At 33.9% G+C, this 22,233-nt stretch overlaps 1 protein-coding gene across 1 annotated transcript in view; it reads left to right on the plus strand.

Annotated features, from left to right (window-relative positions):
- Window positions 1-22,233, plus strand: part of LOC120346273 (uncharacterized) — a 198,745-nt gene that overhangs the window by 117,849 nt on the left and 58,663 nt on the right. The gene's annotated exons all lie outside the window — the stretch shown is intronic.

Here is a 22,233-nt window from a genome sequence, read left to right on the forward strand (position 1 = left end):
AAGCGTACCAAATATGATACGAATTTGTTTTAAATACAAAACGAAATGTCCCAGTGACCATTAAATTAGGCGTAACAGACCGCGTTTCCGGAGTTTCAGCAGTCGAGTTCAACGCCGTGAAATCAAATACGCAGGTGCTACCTTTCAGGCACTGAAAACATGATATCTACGTAGGAGTGGTTCACCAGTTCGACAATTCACTAGTTTTACAAAGGACCAAACATGAAAGTTGATAAAATCATTTTTTCAATGAGTTTTACTATAGATCATGCGTGGTTACCTATTTGCGTTGATTAGTAATGACGTCGTCGTATGCCAATGGCGGGGGAATGCCGTGGTTGGTTGTCACGAATTTAAAACAAATTGGTATCATAAATACTAAAAATGCCCCAATCAGAATGCCTTTGGGATAGAATATGCATATTGGCAAGTTGAAGTGATATTGACAAAATAAAAAATTGCTAAAAGCTCATTCGAATAAGAACTATTAAACATGACATTACAAAAACGTTTGCATACTGTCACTATATAGTCTGTGGTTCCAAGGGACGAAGCTTATGCATTGGTAGCTTGCGTCATTTGAAATAGGTAGATTGAAACATGTCAAATACATCGTATTAAAAAGTTGAGGAAAGAAATGAAATAAAAATGTGTGAAATATATACAATTTTATATTATATCAAAATGTTTTATGGTCATGAAGTGGTCCCAAGTAAGGGGTCTGACTTGGGTGAGATTCCAGGATGAATTGGAAAGACGTGCACCGTGATGAAACACATTTGTTTAGTGCGAATGGAACTCAAAACTATGTATACACCTGACTACATGAATCATTATTTGATTGACCACTTAAAATGATGTGTGTTTTAAATTGTAATTTCTGTACATCAAACGCATGGTACCATAAATATATATATTTTTTCAATTTATTGATTATCTAAAGGTGCAATTATGAGCTCTTCGGAACAACTACTTAATTAAATTGGAGTATTTCTCTATTAACATACAATTCTAAGAATACAACACTACAACACTAGGGTGATATAACCGGCACTTCGATGACCCATGTTGAGAGAACATCACAATCTGTCGAGAATGGATCGCTATATCTGAGATTATGTTTTAGAAAATCATTTAAAATATCAATTAATATAATTGATAAAGCACGGTATTATCACATTTCAAATTGGCCATTATACTAAGAACAATATGCTGTGAAGATGTAATAATTGTAAAACGTGCTTTATCGGTTCTATTCTATGTCCAGTAACAGCAAATAACGGTGATATTTACATCAATTAGCAGATGTCTTCTATTTAAATCTATTTTGTCTTCAATACCTATAAACAAAACGCATTGTAACAGTAATAATACCAACAGTTATAGAAATCGTTGTAGATAGAGGACTGGTATTTTCAGAAATGTGTTACCTTATCTGTCAAGATATATTTACTGACTAACAGCTAGTCGAGTGTGAACTCTCTGTACATCTCTGGCAAGAGCTTGGTCGTTCGCTAATTGTTGCATGGTTATTCGAATTGGTTGAGAAACAGACACCTGCAAAGTGTGAAAACACTGTTCAAAATATCAAGTGAAATAAATTTGCTTTTCTAGTAATTGTCAAGAGTAATAATTGTAGATAAACCACACGTTTAACTATGAAGCTAATTCACAGACGTATTCTTGCACGGTCACGACAAGAATGGGCGTGATTATTGTTTCGATGACACACAAATTTTAGTTAATTTATACGTTTTTCTAACAATACTACGGGGATAAAATGGAACACGTTGCTCGCTTGACCACTGGCCTTTGGTCATTCGTTTGCTGTGTTGTCAGAGGTATCACGTTTCGTCTATTCACACCTTTCCCGTGAGATTTGTTGGCAAAACGAGAGTCCGTGTTCATTCTGCGACCTGGTCACTCTTTTCCCACCTCGACAACTTCGGTGGACGATAGACGACCGATTTTCCATAATTAAACCGCTTTGTCACGAGGTGCGAATGACTCTTGAACAAAGTGTTCGCGAACAAAGGGTTCGTCGTTCGTCACCTGTTTTCACGAGGGTTCTCATAGTGGCTGAATAATAGCGGTGAAATGCTACCCTCGTTACGCACTCGAAAATTATTTGTAGTGCGTATTTTCATCGGGGATTCACGTGTACTGTTGTAATATGACGACAAAAATGCCAAAAAGGTTACATTATTTTGCTGTGAATACTTTAAATGAATCAATGAAAATCCTTAAGTTTTGACGAGCAAAACTTCAAAATTCGGATACTCAAAATAAGATTATCTTGGCAGAAGTGGACACACGTGCGCAGCCGTTTAAGATCCATGACCTACCGCACTGTCAATTTGACCACGCCTATATCCACCCATTCAACTCCTAACAATATACATTGGGAATAAGAAATCATTTATATTTTATTCATGTTTTTTTAGATAGGCCCACATTTTGAAATGTTCATAATCGTGCTAAAATGAGCGGCAATTCAAACGCATTCTCTTCAAACGAGGATTTAGACAAGCAGTTTTCTGTCGTATGAATGGAATACAATTCTGATAAAGTGCTTCACATTTTCTCTTTTAAAGAAGAATTTAGGAACGTAGGCCTATAGTGGAACGAAACTTCTGCCCATTTGTTTCAGAAAAGATAAATTAGAATATTTGATTTTTGTCAATAGCATTGCCTTATTCGATACTATTATCCCGGGAGAGTCTTCAAAATGGTGGCAAAGAAACGCAAAAAATGTAATCTCTCTCAAAATATTTATCTATTGCAAATTAAAAGATTTTAGACCTCTATTAGTTCGTCAAACCTTATCAGTCACGGTAATCAAATCCAGAACTGGCCACCATGTTGCCTCCGAGTCTGAGCTTGAGACATTTTCTATATTTACAAGAATTTATATCAGAAAATCTATCCGATCTTGGCCAACAGCAGCACTTTTTTTGGTGGACGTGGTTTGTGCGGTGTTGTGACCCTGTGCCATGCATGTATTAGTGTGTTAACTTCAGATAGGACCGCAAATTACTTTGTACGTTTTCGAAAAAGACCTCTTTACCCCACGATTTATTTTAATGGACACGAAGTGCATCTATAGATCGTTTTGGTATTATGTTATTGTTATTAGATTTATCTTTTTTCTTGTTATGAAAAAATCTCTTTTCTCATTAATTACTGGACCAATTGCTTTGATTTTTTTTTCAGTGGTTAATACCCCCACGGTCTTTAACCCAGTATGCTAACATAGGCCAAAGGCTAACCAACTTGACCTCAGGTCTTTCATTTTCCAAGTAAATCCATTGCGCAATAAAACCGAATCAGCTGGCTATCCAGATCACGTGATCAACGTTCGTGACAATTTGCTCGTCCGATGAACCTTAGCGTGCAAAGACGTTTATTTGTTTTCGTTTGTTCTTTTTAATGAAACTTGGATTACTAACACAGAAGGTAGATGCTTGATCCATATAAGTACCATAGCGCGTCTAACACTTGAAAAAAAAAGGCAAAAATACACCATTCGTCGCTATATGGTTTGTCATTCCACATAGATTAGAAAACCCTTTCTAACTGTACTTTAATTAACCTAACGACGATTTTATTTATTTTTTATGAAATCGATTTACGGAATGTTTTAGTTAATTTTCTTGTGTTGTTAACAGCGTCCACGCAATATTCATTTATTTACTCATTTCATTGATTTTCTTCCAGCAAATTTTACTTGATTTAAAACTGTCGAGATCAGATAAAGAACACTCGATAGTACGTGACCATCAATGTTTAGTTTGTAATATTGAGTATAAATTGTAATTATGGATCGTCAGGGTTGGCCGTTATGAAATGGAATAAGCACAATCAGTCCAAGCAGTGTCGAACATTCCCAATTTGGTTCCATATTATTTTGTTTCAATTTGCGTATATGTTGTCTTTATTTGAACTAAAACTATTTCTCTTCTTCTGTGGGATAATCATGCAGGATTCGTGTTCACGTCTCAAATTGTCGCATTGCTTTCTCTGCGTTCCTGTTTCTTCTGGCGGACGTATTACCTAAGTTGGCAGTGCTGGGATAATGTTGCTGAGAGTGAAATAATAAAATACATTTCATATATATATTTCTGAATGCTGAAACCTATACAGAAACCAAAACAATAAATGACAATATTGATAACTTGAAAATTGGCCCTTGGCATAGCGGGACTCGCTGTGCATATTATTCTTGCTGTACCACCTCAGCGATAATTTGGTGCTGCTACCACATTCGGTCTACCATACTAGAGCGGGAGATCTACCTCAAGTTGGTAAATACTATGGCGTGAGGTTTACCACCGCCTTTACCATCTCTAATGGGTATCACTTATTTCTATACATTAGGGTAGAGAGTTTAAACGGGGTCGCAGTAGACGACATATGGCGGTACAGTGGATCCGATGATTTTGAGTGCTTCTAATACTATTTCAATACCATTTCTACTTCATATCAAACTAGCTATCCACCTAAAATTTAATTGTTACAGACGTATTCGCTTTTAATTCATGAAATAATTGAAACAGGCAAAACCATGTCTACGGAATATTTATATTCTATTGAGGGAACATGTGATATTATTAGACAGGTGGGCATTTTTATTGGTAGCACAAATTTACACAATAATAATATATGTTTACTCTCACAGACGTGAGTACTCGTGTACTAAATTTATTGCTTTTTATATACATATGGTGGCCCGTGACAGATTCACCACATTTACTCTATCAAAAACAGATTTAATTTAACTATAATATTACGGTAAACATTGCAGAATATTTCACCACGATATACATGTCGGATTTATCATGAAGATTAACAACGATAGGCTTTGAATAAAATATAACAACAAAAGAATAAAAATAGTTGTAATTGAAAAATTCTTTGTCTGCTCCTAACTTCGAAGGAAAATATATAATAAAAGCACAGCTTTAAATTATTTCCTAATTATTTTGTCAGGCTATTGTGTGGAGGCTGCTAGTTCATGTAACGGTGAAACAAATAAACGAAGTTTTGTTAAGATATCACAACTGAAAATATAAATCTTCAATTTGGAAAAAAAAGTGGTCCATATGTTATTAAATATGACTTAGGGCTATTTGTCTGGTTGGGATATTTCAATGCAGTCGGGTTTGGTATTGAGTTTATTGATATGGTTTAATAGGGTACTAAATGAGTTATTTAATAAGTTAGTTCGTGTATGCCAATCTTATGTTATGAATGTCGTAGCCCCACGGATCAAAATTGAACACGTGATACACCCCACGAGAGTTGTTGATTCGATATGTCATCCATAGTTTACATATTGTCGAAACCCAGTATTTTATTGCCTCACGACAGAAGTAATTTATATTTGCCAGGAATTCAAACTTCAAAACCGAAATGATTTGTTCACCTGTCTAGAAATATTTATGCTCATGCTTTTTAATAACTGATTTATTTATTTTAGACCAAGCTTGGGTGACTTGTTGAGGTCGTGATTCATTTACCTACGCACCAAGCTTAATCGAGTTTACCGAGAAGATTAATTTTAAGTCGCAATGTTGTCATTGTTTTGTTAATTAACTTCAAAGGATATTTGCAATCATCATTCCAAATCCTTTAGTCATCGTTGCTAGGAAAGTTGTTTGTGTTGAGTTTCCATGATTCCAGAACATTTATTGAATAAAGTCTTGAAAAGTAAATATTCCGATTGCCAATTTGATCTGATCATCCCGCAGTCCGTCCATAAGCGAATCCAAAAAATAACATTACAAGCCTCGTGGAAAAATATTTCACATTTTTATATTCTGTTCTATAGACTAATAGGAACATTTCGAAATTCAACGACAAGATCAAAAAAAGTAATTTCATATTTTAGCTAAATTGTAGTTTATTTCATATTATATTTAAACCAAATCTTTTCTGATATAAATAATTTGATTTCGAATTTATAATAAATACATTGTTGCCGGTCGTCTTCTTCCGTGATTCGCGGGGCCAAGGTAATCCCCAACTCCGTTCATACAAAAGTTTTTAATTAAGTAGAACCAATTCGTTATACAAACCCTCACCGCATTCACTAGTCTCAATTTAGTTAGATTAGTTAAGAACGACTTCCGAAGGTATGTACGATATCGGTATGTTGTACTCATAAAGATCTTGCAACTGATAATTCCTGTAATCGTTACAGCTTTCGTTTCTCATCCACATTATACTGTGTGCTTTATTTGATAAATAAATCGAAATGAACTTTTTTTAATAAAATATCTCATGTAATATACAATGCAATACTAGTTTTAATTAATATATAGTTATTTATACTTAGTTGGATATGAGAGCATTTTGCATATTCGAATATTATCCTTCGATATATTAATATTTTGCACACGTAATTACCGATGTGTAATAATAACTTGAATTTATTGCGACTTTGAATCGTTGACACGGCGCGTTATGTGTCAATGAGGTCCCTACAGGATATCCGATATATCGTCGAAGAGGTTTGCGACCGTAGGTCATGCATAATTTTGAATTTATTGCAATTTGCGCTCCGTGGATTATTACCGCATGCCCTTGTGATGATAAACTAATGCAGTTTAATTAAAGTTTCCCAGTTCTCGTGACAAAAATAACTTCTTATGAAGCCAGATCAATGTCACTTGCGATTATTTTCGCGACGTTCTTCGACCCTTAATCCTTGCTTGACGTTGGAGCACAATACCCAAATGGCCCAGTGCTTGTGTGACATTTGTACGACAAGAGTGTTCCCTTTTTCAGTTTTCTCTTTCTGATATCTATATAGTTCGTGTGAAGTTAGTGATCGCAAGTTTGCAAAAGTAGAACACTTCCCGAAATGACACCAATATGTAACGGAGTCATTTTTATCACCATCTATATCTGCGCAAACAGGAGCCCAGCTGCAAAATTTTATGACGTTCGCGACATTGACCACATACAGCTGTCAATTATTAGAAAAATATCCATATCAAATCTACTTTTGATTTAGCCTGTCATTTGCTAGATATAGTCGAAAGTTCCGAGTATAAAGCCTAATATAGTAGATCAATAGTGGAGATTAGAAGATAGAGAATCATTTCGGAATTATTACAACCATTTTCGAACATATTGAAGCAACTTAGATGTAGAAAGAGAACCATTACCTTAGTCTTGGTTTCGTATACTGTGTTTTTTCATCCGAAACGATGAGTTATTTGGACATTGAGCTTCAAAAAAAAAAAAAAAAAGTATAAAAATGCTTTGCCACTAACGCTAATCTTTTAATTCATGAGAATATTTTTAAAATACAGAAAAACTAGCGTAGTGCATTTCGAATGCAATTTTAAATCCATCTCTCCTTGTTCTTCGGAAATTCATTTGAAATTTCTTTGAGACGAGAAATGTGTGCTACCGTGAATTAAAGTGCAATTCTGCAACGCAAATCGTATATGACCTTAGTAAATAATATTAATGAAAGAGTTATATCTTACTTTATTAAATAATTCAGTTTAATCAGTTTGTTTTATTGAACTTGCAGCACTGAATTTAATTTAGACATGTGACGATAGTGAACAACAGGCCGAAAAGGCATTCGAAATATAAAAAATGAAAAACTAATACCGTTAGTGTTAAAATCGTTGTACATTTATCATTCGACTACATGTCAAAACACACTCATTCTCATTTTTAATATGCGAAAGAAGATGAATCATGACATGGCGGAGACGTGGTTCATATTTGGACCGTTCTGAACTAACTTTTTCTAAGTGGGGTTAAAATCATAAATTATGGCCTGTGTTTGTAGAAAGTAACCGATTGTCACGGGGTTGTGCCATGGCTTCATCTGTCAATAGATAAACCAAAACAAAATATTTTCCTTTACACGGTCGTTGAAAGAATTTAATAGCAACTCTTCGATGGGGTTGTTTTCGTTCGTGTGCATGATTTAAGTATAACAAAAGGTTCTTTTTGACTTCTAAACGAAGAAAAATAAATGGATAGTTGACTTAGGAACTTGGTTCTGGTTTTGGACGCACGCACCTGTTTTTGTTTTTCCCAACTGACGAGAACTTTTGAGTTCCCGCCAAATAATAAACTAAAGAATTTTATACAACCCTCACCCATTTGAACTTGTACTACGCTAGGTACGTTATTTTTTTCCGATTCCTCTAACATTTCTAGTGGGCGTGGTCGGCTAGTATAAGCGTATTGACTATGTTGCCATCGCAAAGCCCAATGGAATCTTGCATTAGGTTCCCGTTTTAAGTCAGTTCTCGTATCGTTATCGCTTTTATCGTTCATAACATCAAATTGAGTTAATACTTGATTGAGTTAATACTCCTACGACGATTATGATTCCAATATTTCTGTTCTTCTGGAAGTATTGTTTGTCGATTGTCTTGATAGAGCGAACATATTAAAAAACATCACTCTGTCTACGGTTTGATACGGAAAATTTGCACATTAAGTTGCACAAAATTTGAAGAATAACCATTTTTAATGAAAGAGTAGATGAACCAGTAAATCAAATAAAAAATGTGTGCTTATTGATTCTCATACACAAATTTATTCTAGTTTGTTTCAAAACATCGCGTGGAATGCGCAATATTACAAAATCTCGCCATCTAAACTAAACTTTATCGCTCCATGAATGTTTTTTTTTTCAAAATGGCCTCGCAGGCATTCAACGAATTTCGCGTCGTTGGCAATCGTTTGTAAAGTTTATTGGATTTGACGACGTACATGTGTTGGCCTTGTCATCTATTGGGTTGCCGTGTCATCCGTCGAATTAACACATCATTTACTTGGGATAATCTTGCATTGACTGTGTAATTTGGCATCATGAAACGGTTCTTTGTGTGTGGATTGAATATGCTTTTGTAACTCACACGGTAATTTTGACAAGGAAAATGGGACTGACCATGCTGTTGTTAATTTCAGTAATTTTTTTTGGTAATATCGTAGTTACTTCACCTGATAGTAATAGTTTTGATTCAAGATCAAGTAAATAATGTTAGATTGTAATTGTAAAATCATTTTGTTATTGTGCTCGGCAACAAATGACAATAATACTATATATAATAGTCGGGACTAGGTTTTTTATTCTTCATTTTTACCGGCGAAAATTACTATAAAGAAAAAATTCAGCTCGACTGTAGTTTCGTGTATAGGCCTTAGAGACCTCCCAAAGACATTCTCTGAATAAAAATTGCTTTTTGGAATTTTTATCAAATCATATGCACAGTTTGAGATTCTGTGAAAATCTAATAAAAAGAATTCACCGCCAAACTTTTTTCTAATAAATCACGAATTGTTTATACTATAATCTAATCAGCATTTGTCACTTTATTTCCGTTTTGCCACCCGGACCTTTTTAAAATATCCACCCACGATCGTTCCGGATATGTATTCATAATAGTCGAGTGTGAAATTAGATTAGCCATCTTTGGATGCTGATTATGTTTTAAGCGAAAAATCTGGCAACCTTCTCGTTACTGTTGTTAAATACCCGGCAATTGGCTGAATTGGATGCCCATAATTCTGACAGTAGATAGGATTTATTTACCAATACAGTATGATAAAGGATTGACCATTATGATTTATTTATTTGGGTCATCGTATAACGGTCACTATAAAACCAGTTGCTCTAAATGAGGAAAATATACAATATCAAAAAGATTTGCATAATTTTTCTTGAGTCACAACGGGTGGGAGTGACAACCGACTTCTTCCTTTATTAAAATTAAAAGGAAAAGGATTTTCCGCACACGTGGTGGTGAAGGATTTCAACGGCTTCCAGCTGAGCTTGTTATCTTTGTGAAAACTCATTGAAAATACTCTTTAGACTTCGCGCATAACTTAAAACTAAAATTGACCCCAATACGTTGATCTCGTCACGAAGAGATTTATCAGAATTTTTTTTATTAGGACATACTGGGTGGAATGGCGAATCTGCGACACGATTGTATATGGTAAAAGTCGTCGACAGTGTATAAGTATTTTTTCTTATTGTAATTCACAATCTTATATACGCTACGTTAAATGCAAAACTGTGTATGGAGACCGAATCTCAAATTCCGGATGCGCGTGTTAGAGTTTGTAATCCGGATTTAATCGGGTGTCGTGCGGAATGATGAAAAATGCAGACGTTTGATATTGCACAACTCCACCTGCATTGTAGTTTTTAGTTTCGCATTGAATTCACCCAGTTTACGTACGTTCATTGTTGACGTTCTCTCACACGCGAACTCTCCCACGAACTTGGAAGCCTCAGCAAATATTTCAAGTCTGACAGTATAATAGCAGTCAAGGTCTAATCCTTGTTGCCTGCAAACTGAGACGACAGAGCTAAATTACCTTGCAACAACATCCTTGCAGTGACGTCCATTGCTCATTTGAACCAAATGATAAGGATTGTGGAATGTTGTGACCGAATGCATTTTAGCTAAATAGCTATGGTTGTTTCACAAATAGTATCATTTTTACATAAGTAGTAAAATCGTACACAGCAAATCCTAATTTTTTTACGAACCTGGTTGCACCAAAAACATTCTTCATAATGTGTAATAAATGTGTTGTAAAACCATTGTACTGTTTAGTTTCTACAATGCATTTATTGGTAAAACACATTTTTCTCGACCAAATTTCTCAAATATACTTCAAACATTGACTTGAGACTATAAATATATTTGAATTGTTTTGCACTTGTGCTGCGTATAAGGCTAAACGATCAATCACTGCAACTAGGATTGAAAAGACAGTAAATTTTTAGGTCTCCCATAGCATGACAAAATTTCCTTCTCATTGTACTGTGATGAGGCGGTGGGATTTGTGTGATTACTCATCCAATATTTACCAGTGTGAATGTACGTACTGTAGAGACCAACAAAATCTTTTTCAATTTTTACAGTACACAGAAGGTATCTATGTGTATTTTTAACCACATAGTAAAATTATGATAATAAGATCCATCCGCTGAGAAATCGAAGACGAGTGCGCTGAATAACACATGCCTATATCGACGACAATTGAATTTGAACTCTGGTTGTTGGCAAATATAATATATACATCAAATGAACGTTTTGAACTGTATGTAATAAGCTGTACCAAGTGCTATCGCGACAACTTTAAAAATATTCATTGAAGTGAGAGCTTATATGATAGTTTAAAAGATCTATGTTTATTATGCGGTTATTGCATGTTGGTACAATCAACCATCGAACACGTGTTTGTTGTCAGAAGGCGACCCTCTCATCAAGCAGTGCTTGTACAGCCAACTCGTTGAACTATTTTTCAAGAGATTGTTTGCTATTTCCATCGTAACTCTGTTGCTAAATGTGCTTATCGTGTGTCTCTTGTTTTTACAATGGATGACAGTATATATGGAAACCATAACGTTTTGTAAACGACACCTGTTCGCTTAAAATTTGACTCGGATTATAGACTTCTTTTACAGTTATAGATAAACTTTATATAGTTAATAAAGTATGTAGTACCATTTATTTATTCTTACAGGCTCATCAGTTAGCATAGTGTGCAACTGACGCTTATTTCTACAGTATTGAGCTTTGTGCAGGGGACGATTCGTTCAACCCAATGGTAATATGGTTCAAAAAGTCTATTTTTGGATAAGTCAGGGCGTTGGGTTCAGTTTGATTCATGGAGACGCGAACTTGAGATTACTTTGGTTAAATATCATTGCCCCAAATGAAAAAAATTCAATTAGAGCGATTGAAACGATGAAGCAATTCCATCAAGGATACTTTGTCAATATTAGAAGTTATGCTACTTTTTCTTGTGTTGTATATTTGACATATTGATTGGTTTAATATTTAACAATTTTATATTTTAATTTTATTGACTTAAGCAATAATTCAGACAGACCGTTAATAAATACATTTCATTGCCATCCACCAGGTGTTCAGGTTTCCGTTCTCAGTTACAAGAAATTTCGTACCAGAACCGCAAGTGAGTAACTGCATTGTCTATTTGTCTTCATTGCTTTGTCAATTTAAAATAATTAAATGCTGTGTCAAATGTAGTCAAATCGAATTCAATCAAGTATCCAATAAAGCCGAATCAAGCATGTATGAACGGTCGTATTTGTATACTCCATTACGTTGTTTAACATCAATGTGTGGTACCTCGTAATTAAGCTTCAATTATATGCCATAAAGTTTTTCAAAAATTATATCGAAGCGTTTTAAAAAAATAAAAAGTTTCATTAGAATTACATGTAATCCGTACATCTCGTAAAAATATCCTACTCATTCCGATTTCAGCACATTTTACAGTTAAATTTACTTATTGTTGCACTTTCATTTTACTACACTTGTAACAAATGATGGTACAAAATATAGAGCTTAGTCGTTAACCTATGCTCGACCAGCTGTGTAAATGTAGGCAGCAATTACGACCATAAAACGACATGTATAAACCTACTAAGCGTTGCAAAATCAAATAGAATGAACTGAGCGAATATCCACCATGAACGTCGAAAAGTAATGTGTACGAGCGAGTCTAAAGACGTTGAAAATTACAGTAAATTCAACCTAGCCGTTGCCATGAGCGCTATGTAAGCAATGTAAACGCGATTTCAAGTTTTAATCCACGCAAGGACCGCTTGTCGGACGCCGTGTTCATTTTTAATCATCTAGAAAATCAAGTTAAATTTTCACGGTGTTTTACACATAGTTAAACTAAAATATGCTAAGTGAGGTTAAATAAAATGAAAAACCGTTTTAATTTTGTGTGATTCAACTGCTGGTTAGTAATCTATTTTAATCTTAGTAATCTATTTAATTAACGTAGAATAGTTGCGGATGTGGGATGCTCTTCTCTTTTTATGGATTTCTAAGCATTTCTGGTGTTTTTTGTGATGTAATTTGTCTTTTCACACCTTTCTGGCTCACGTCATATCGCATTGTTCCGAGTGAAATTCCAAAGAGCCTTAACAAAATGTAGAATGTAAAACCTAATAAATATACACACGGGAAATGTATTTCCTGTGTATATCAGAATAAGTCTATACCAAATTTAACTATTGTTGAATAAGATATAGGACGAAATTAAAATCGACATTATTTCCATATATATATGCTTTTGAATCTAAGACGGTTGTACTTTCATGTTAACGATAGTCTATTCTGATTCACTTTATTCTTCACGCGGTGTCAATGTTCAAAATACTAGGTCTGTGTCAAAGCGACAGGTCTAAATTAGTCCGTTGTCGTGCAAAACTAGCTTTTTTATTCACTTTCTTGTCTTGTTTCCTATTCACTGGCAAAACAAGACACACATCCGAGCAAAAGGGAAAAGCTGCGAAAGGCGCTAATTTAATTTATTAAGGCGTGTTTACGAGTTACTGCCCATAATTAATTATTGCTTAAAACATCTAAAGGAAGTTTGAAATGCCATTACATATTAGACCACCTGAATACTATTTGAATAATAGTAATTTATACAGAAACTAAACGTAAATGTATAATTTTCATGTTGATATACAATAATTGATCATTCAATTTTTCATAGATGACGTAAAAATCGTATCATTATATTATAGTACATTGTTACATGATTCCATTACCTTATAATTTAGTTAAATTTTGTTTACTTTTTAACAGTATGGCGTTCATCAAAGCAAAAATATTCTAGATATCTAGATCTTAGTAATTAATTAAATCTGATTCATTCACTGTCGTGAGAAGCGCACAGGAAACGGCATAATATCTGTCTTCCTTAAATAGGAGATTAATGCCTTATATTAAATACTAATTAGGAATTATTGTAATTGTCTGATAATTGTCATCATAATTAATCTCTTTGAACTATATCGGATAAACGACATAAAAAGTCTAAATACAAGATGTGTTTCGACAACAGTTTCAAAAGATATAATTTGTATTTATTTATGTTTCCATGAAAAACGGAAGACACGGTACAGGTTTTACTGAACATTAATTTTTTTAATATGTTTTACAGCGAAATTTTGATTAATTATTGATATTTACATTTCTTGTAAACTTTTTATTATTAATTACTCTACATAAGGTCACTATGTCCGTAAATATCGTAATTTTGTTTTGCTGTTTTTTTTACCAAATTTGTTCCATCTTGGGTGACGTAGGTTGGCAATGATTGGATCAGACCTCGCCCGCGAGATCCATAACCTACAATGCCGAGATAGTTGTGTCATCATCACTACTATTAATGTTAGCTAATAAGATTATATAAATATGAAGATAATTATCAGATCATTTATTTCAGTAACGAACATATTTTTATCTGTTTTTTTTTTTCTTCTTCCATTCTTTGTTAAGCTAAAGGTGGAGCAATCGCTTACTTAATTTATACTAATCTAACTTAATCTAACAAAGTTGAAAATGGGGATTTTGAGAATAACAGAATATTAGTACTCTTTGAATTTGTAATTATGTTGATTGTGGAGAGAATAAAGCTGAAAGACTCTTTAATTATAAGGGAAACCCAATCTCTGGTTACTGTTTCAGATCTAGCTTTGGGAGTGATATGATGTCTGAATATAAGCGGAATTCCTCATAAATATTCATTTGAAAATGATTTCTCGTGAGCAGGCCTAAATGACGTGAATTACTATTAGGTCATTGCCCACCTTGCTAAGTAAAACATGAGAAGTGTCAACAAAAATTCACAAAATTTGTGTTTGTAGAAATGAGTAAATAAATTTAACACATTCACTAGTGAATCAGACATTGATTCACTTTGATGTTTAACACTCATCGTTGCGAAGTCACAAAATTTCACAACTGGAGCGATAAATCAACTCCTTTCATTTAATTGAAAAACAAATCCACAAACACACTGTATAATATGACAGTAAAGGAATATCCATTATATTGTAATAAGCTTAGTCACTTTTTCCCGTTATTAAACGATAAATTCTAGAAAGAAAGATATAAATACCCGACAGTCTCTATTTTCAATTTGTGATTTCGACAATATTCAGGCCAACGTAAAACCACCAGGTCAATGCGATGAAAAAGATTCTTAAATACTGATCTTTCTACATAAAAACTTGTCGTAATACAACACGCACAAGGTAAGACAGTCATAACGTGAACAAAATCTCTCTATTTCATAATATTACTCTTTATTAGCCAACTATTTCGCGTGTGATTTTACAACACTCTTTGATCTTTCAAAGCTCACAAATAAGAAGAGTAATCCATACGTGACATTAAGGTTTTCTTGCTCTCTTATACCTAAATAGGGAGCTCGCCTCTTTATCGAGTGTCTAATGTTGAACCGACTGGATCAATTCTTTTAGATCAGAGAAATGCGGGTTTGTTGAGTGAGAATAGGTTGCACTTGTATATTGCCGCGTGGGTTCACGTTTCAATGAATGCTGTCAGATTTAGATCTTTTGCGTGGTTTTTTTCTCATGCCTAATTTTCAACAGTTATTGGAGAGAATACTATTACTTTACTCTTTTTAGTCGGATAGGTTACGATTTCAATAATTGCTGTCAGCTTTTGTTGCTTTGTGTGAATTTTTTCGTTCAGTCATTAAAGAATAATCGTCTATATTTATTGAAGGGAATTACGCGGGGTGCCAAACTGAAATACTATGATGTGGGTATTATTATTGTTGTTATTATAAAGAAGCCTTAAATCACCAGCTTACTGACCATCCATATTATACTTTCAATGGAGTCCAGCGAAGTTATTTTGAGGATACTTTTAATATTTACTAATCGAGAAGAAATAATTGCTAGTGTCGTAACATGTGTTTTGAACGGTCATCGGGCGTGTCCATTTGAACTGTAAATGACCACGTGTGGACAATTGGAATAATTTAAAGATATGAGAAACACACATATTTTTATTAAAAAAACATTTTCTTCAAATTAAATTATTTTAAAATTTCAATTTTTGTGTGATATAACACACACGAACGAGATAGTTGGCGTCTTCATTGCTCTTTATTGGGCGCCATGTGCTGTTAAAAACATCATTATATTAACTAAAATTTTAACGCAATTTATATTTCTGAAATTGATTTACAGTTAGCGAAATTCTGCTATGGAAATGACCGTAATAAAAGCACCCTCGATTTCATTTGATTAATTAATAAAGATAACTAACTTACTTATCAAAAAGATCCTTATCAAGATATTTTGTCATTTATGCTGCGCAATTTAGAATAATTTTGCTATATTTTTTTTTCACCGTATAAAAATGAAGTTACGATGTTGGTATATTTATTGGGCGTCCACGTTTCCGGTCATCGCATCATAGAAAATTTATCCGCCCTCTATTTTTCAATCAAAGTTTCAATTTTGTGTCATTGCATGGAGGTCCTTTCAGTATATTTGCGCGCACCTGCTACGATACCTTCAGCGTTTTATATCATAAGCGGGAGTAAATACTCTCCCTCGTCGATATTCAATATTTGCCGACCGTGCTTTCCGTCCCGTAGAAAAGATGGACTACTTATTGTGTTCCGGTTTTCGTCATGGACTGATTTTAATTCGGTCAGCGTTCGTTCAGTCAGAGTATCTCGTTTTCAATTCAAAACGACGATTGATTGTTCTAATCCAAAGAAAAATACAGCTGATCTCATAGTAAAGGGATTTACTATGCGTGATTTACCTTTACAGTGTTCATTGAAATTAATTCAAACTCTGGAAATCAAAAAATACCCAATAAAAAAGATACCAGTTCTGAGGCAATGAAGAACAGAATAAATATAAATGACCATTAATATAATAGATTATAGAAAAGCCCCTTTTGATTGCCTTCTATTCTTGTGTTTTCTGTTTTACATAATATTCCTGTTTCGTTCATGATTTCCATACCTTGGAACTAACATTTTTATTCTATCATAGTTTGTTAGAGTGTATGAAAAAATGAAAGGGTGGGGAAAATAAAGGATGGTTATACTGGGACAGCAAATGTCACAAACTTGAACATGTACCTGATTACTGTTGTATATTCCCTTGAGAAATTCTTGTTTATCTAACATAAGCAATATCTCATATAAAATTGAAGATAAAAAAAAATCATGTAAGATTCATTATTTTTATCTAGAGATAAACATAAAAATTTGCAAATCGTCAGGTTGTTTTCTAGATGGTATTTTGCAAAGATTAATCGTGGGAACCATTACTTATAAACCCCCAAAACCAAAAATTTTGCATCATGTCTTTTCTAATTATGCAGAAAGCAATTGCCTTCGAATGTAAATCTGCAGACAACCACAATGTCTAATCCTGAGTGGCGACCGCCGGTCTGCACGCGTATGCATAAGTGATGTAAGGGTGGGGTCGGAAAGATGAAAGCATTTCCAGATTACGTTTAATATTAATATAGTCGGTCACTACAAACATTCTCAGGCCATAGTTTGCAAATGTCCGTGATATACTATCTGTTGAGTGCATGGTTTCTTTCTGAGAATCTTCAATTTGTTTATTATTTGAATAAAGTATTTCCTAAAGGTTGAATTGAAGATATTGCGTAGCTAGATCAAAAAATGTGCATTTCATTTTTATTCCTAAATTATAATAGTGAAGATAATATTATATATATATTTTCTATTTTCATATATTTATCCTTTTTTAATCTAGTAATCAGTGTGTCAACCCTACCAGCACCGTAATAAAAAATAGCCCGGCTCCAGCATATTTTGCTATCGTCAGCTGAAATAGGACAATTGTACATTTCTGTTCATTATAATTTAACTTAAGATTACGCCGATCCCAATTAAAACTTTCCATGTGTCTTCACTAAGAATATCATTTTCATAAAGTCAAGTTTTAATTTAAAATCTAGAATCGTGTTTCACGGGGCAAAATGATATCATAATAATGCTATAATCTGCCGATGCAATAATTCATAACAGTCGTTAGATATGGCAGATGATTCGGTTTATCCACACCTTCAAACTATTTTATAACGCTTCATTCGCTATCAAATTGACAAGGTGAGTTATTAGGTAAACACGTCTTCGTGACGCTAAACTATCAGTAACAATGCCAGTCAGCAGTTGTGTAATCGTTACAGCGTTGGTTATTTCACAAATAGGAAATAGGAATATAGATTTTTGATTTCTTAGTTTGATTTTGTCATTTATTCATTTCTCTAATTGATATTAAACAAAATTGAGAATTTTTGTATTTCTTTTCGCTTTTATTTCTCTGCCTTTCTGTAGTCATTTGAATGTTGTTCAGAAGCCGAAATGTTTATAGTCGATGGTTAATTCTCTGGCCCAACTATCGAGGATTAGCTTATTCTCTGGCCCAAATGCCATGCCCATCACCCCACTAAAGACAGGCCAAGTCGAACAAAGCATATATTCCAGTTCTTTCAAACCTATTAAATACCCATTTTAACGTGTTTTATTGTCAATGGATTTCTTCCGGATGGAAGTGTAGTATACCATACAAATTACCAGCCTTATACTTTCAACTGTAAATAAAAATATCAATTTCATATCTGTTTAATATGAAACACAATCGTAGATACAATTTAATATTGTCTTCAAATATAAGGTACTTGAGTTTTAAGAAGAATTCTTTAATTCATTTCATAACGTTGAGAACAATACGAACATGATATTCTATGGAAGTTTGTTTTTTCGGATAATATTTTCGTTCCGGCTTTTGTCAATATTAATATAACCAGCTCACAGGTGTGTTGCCTTCATTTTGTTTTCCAAATAAAACATATTCCTGACTACGATAGTAGAGATTATTACAAAGCGGAAAATTTAATTTTCTCAACAGAATCAATTTCAATTTAGTAATGCTCAGTCGTGACATGACAGCTGATACCAGAATTCTTAGTGTGAGAAGGTACTTTTTCAGTTAAATAACACTGTTGGTATTGAATTCGATTAATTAGGATTACAGCCGATTTTTGGTGCTGAAAAGGGTAGATGAAGCTATTTTTCGCTTGTAACATGGACCTACAGAAGCATCCACGTTTCTACGTTGTTTGACAAATTGCATATTGTACAAAACAAGATGAAGTCAACGAGTTTATAGCAATATAATATAGCAAATTTTGTTTGCGTTTTTTTGAATAATTTTTCAATATATAACTTTTATTTAATATGCAAAACATATTTACGCTGCTTTGAGATATCTGTATAATCTATACTTCAGTAACGATATTGATATTTTTTTACAATCTTGGTTGGCGAACGTAGAAGAATTTGTGTGTCTTATTTTGGTGTTGTTCGTCGTAACATCATCTACAATGTTTTAATGCGTAGTGATAATGCGTTTAGTGACTATATCTTGACACTAATTGAGGTGGTGTGGTCGATTTTTTAAAAGCTAGATCTTGATAAGCTTCCTTATAAGCCGTTCTCTCTTGGTATCATTTAGTGTAACTAAGCCAAGACAGGTGGCCGGACTATAGAAACGCAATGAAATATGGGATTGTAATATTGTCAAATTAGATTTTAATAAATGTTCAATTCCGCATATTGTCACCGGGTTAGACGAAGTCTTCAATTGTTTGATGGTTTCATTCAAATGCCAGTCTTTAGATCACCAGCTAGTTATTACGAAATTGACCACCTGATGCAATAGCCGACTACGTTGTAGATCCTCTTCTAGTGACGTTCTTTGTTTACCGGTCGCGATAAAAGAACCGTGGATTTTAATTAATCCCACTGGCTTCACGAAAGCACACCTGGACCTTTTCATCATATCCAAAATGACGAGTATTATTTTTTATAAAATTGAGTAGAATAATAATAATGTAATATGTTTATGAAATTGTCCTTGCCTGTATAATTACTTTTGTCTCATTGTTTGTATGTTCGATGTTGCTACTGTTTGTCTGCGGTATACGAAAATTATGGAACGAAAAAAGCACGACAATTCACAATTGTATTTGTCATATTGCGGAAAAACACACGCATCATTCGTTTATTCTTTTATAACCCATTGTATGGTGTTTAGATGAAATATCGCCATCAGCTGCGTCTTGTGTTCAAAAGGGTTGGGTCAGTGCGGGGTGAACATAGCCTCAATGGTGTTTGGTTGTATCATAGTTCAGCGATTTCTGTTGTGTGTGTCATCAACATAGAATGAAAGTCACTGTGGGCCGTGGGAATTAGCAAGATTTGCTTCAATTTCAAAGGCGCTAACCGGAAAATTTGAACGTCGTCGAAATTTTTGTGGTAAATCAACCTAAAATCGGCATGCATTTATTAGGGATTTCCAATCGTACAGTTCGGATATTCTAACTGTTACCTCCGTGAAGAGACATCTGCTATCCGGAATTAAATTTTTGAGGGTTCGAAGTGTGACGCTTTAGGAATTTCTATCCATGGTATGTTACGAATTAAATTCGGAAAGAAATGACATTTCGGATGAAATATAAGTCGACGATTATATTGAGATGCGCACATAAAATCTGATGTTTGGAAACTAGTGCAGAAAACATACAATTAAAATGAAATGTAATTTAACAGGAAATTAGAACTTTGAAAATTTGGATGTACACTTTAAATTTATAAAATTATTTTTGGAAATATAATTTATTATTCTATTAATTTGACAAACGAGTAAGTTGAAAGCTAACGTCGTAAATATTATTTCAGAGTACTGTATATCAGAATCAGGTGGCTTTGACTTTGTCTCACAGTATTTCAAAGATGAAACGGCTTTATCGGGCCATGTAAGAGCTCGGTTCATTTATCTAGCGCTAACTCGAAAACGGGTGTTCTTCGACTACTCGAAATAATTTTTTTTCATAATACCCTCATTATGCGTTCGCATTCTCATTCGAAAATTAAAATATGCAGCGATATTAATTATGAAAGTAACGAAATGTAAGTTTTCATTGCATTGCAGGTATAACTTGTGAAATATTCTTTTGTGATGATAATGATAAAAGATGAGTTGGTTCAAATATGACATTATCATATTGTTTCATAGGTTAGGTTTCCGCTGAGATATGCCGAATGGGGCCGCGTATTGTTATGATGCGCAATATCAGAATCCGCTTTATAGCACCTGGCATTCAATTCGGTCACGGTAGGATACCGAGAGCTTCTTTGCGTGTCCGCACAAAATGATTTGGTTATTAAGATCGCCACGAGGCCGGATTGAATCAATTTCAAGGAACAGCAAACAGCTTGTACGTAGGTTACCAGGTGGGAATGGGGAGTTTATAACTTTTATTGGGAAATGTATAGCGCGCGTTTTTTGTACACAGAATATTATTTATGTAGGATTTGTTAACATTTTACAGACAGACAATCTGTTGCAAATTCAAGGTAATCAGCAATTTAGCGAATGATATCAAGTTAGTAGAGTTTAGTGTTTTATATACAAAGTACAATTTATTTCTCAAATGAATAGTTTTCGAATCATATGATTTATTGTCACATCCTGTGTTGTTATAAGTTGTAATGAAATTAGCCAGGACTTGAACGCTAATTTACCTCATTGTGTAAGGAATTTTATATTATCAAAGAAAATATTTGTTGTTAGAATGTGCGATTATAGTAGTCGAACGTGACTCGTAGATTCGTGCATGAATGTATCTTAGTCGAACAAGTTAGTAGTGACGTGCATTCCTCAATTGAATAGTTAGCGTTGCAAATTATAGGTACATAAAATATTTTGTTTCTCAATTTCGGGTGTGTTTAAAAAATGTTTTAAATTACGAAAACAACATATGGGCGACGTTGTTGTTCCAGATTTGCCCGGATAATATAACTCTGCTTATATAAGAAATGAAATAAAAAACTATATTACAATCAGATCTTCCAATGCACAATATATTCTTGTTTCAGTACATAAAATTTTAAGAGTTAGAAAGTTGGAACAAAATGGAATACCACGACTCAATTTTGAAGTATTCGATAAATAAATATATTTTCAAAACATTATACACAAAACCCTTTTTTACGAGAAATTAGAAACGGAAACAAGTACTAAACAAATTGTTCCAGTGAGATGGTAGATCGGATAGCCATTTTGGAGTAAATACCACGACATCTGTGCTACGTCTTCCCGCATCCGATGATGGCATATGCGGCAGAAAACCACCGGAATAATTGAAGAATATTTATCTTAATCAACCCGTGTCGTAGCTCAGTCGGTGGTATGTCAGAATGAAGTTCACGAAAGTCAACAAAACCACTATCGTGTTACAGTCGTTATGAATAGCGTGTATGCGCACTTGACCTCCACAACTGCTAAATTGTTTGGGAAACGAACCGTAA

This window comes from Styela clava, chromosome 8, assembly GCF_964204865.1.
Source record: "Styela clava chromosome 8, kaStyClav1.hap1.2, whole genome shotgun sequence".
Classification (NCBI taxonomy): domain Eukaryota; kingdom Metazoa; phylum Chordata; class Ascidiacea; order Stolidobranchia; family Styelidae; genus Styela; species Styela clava.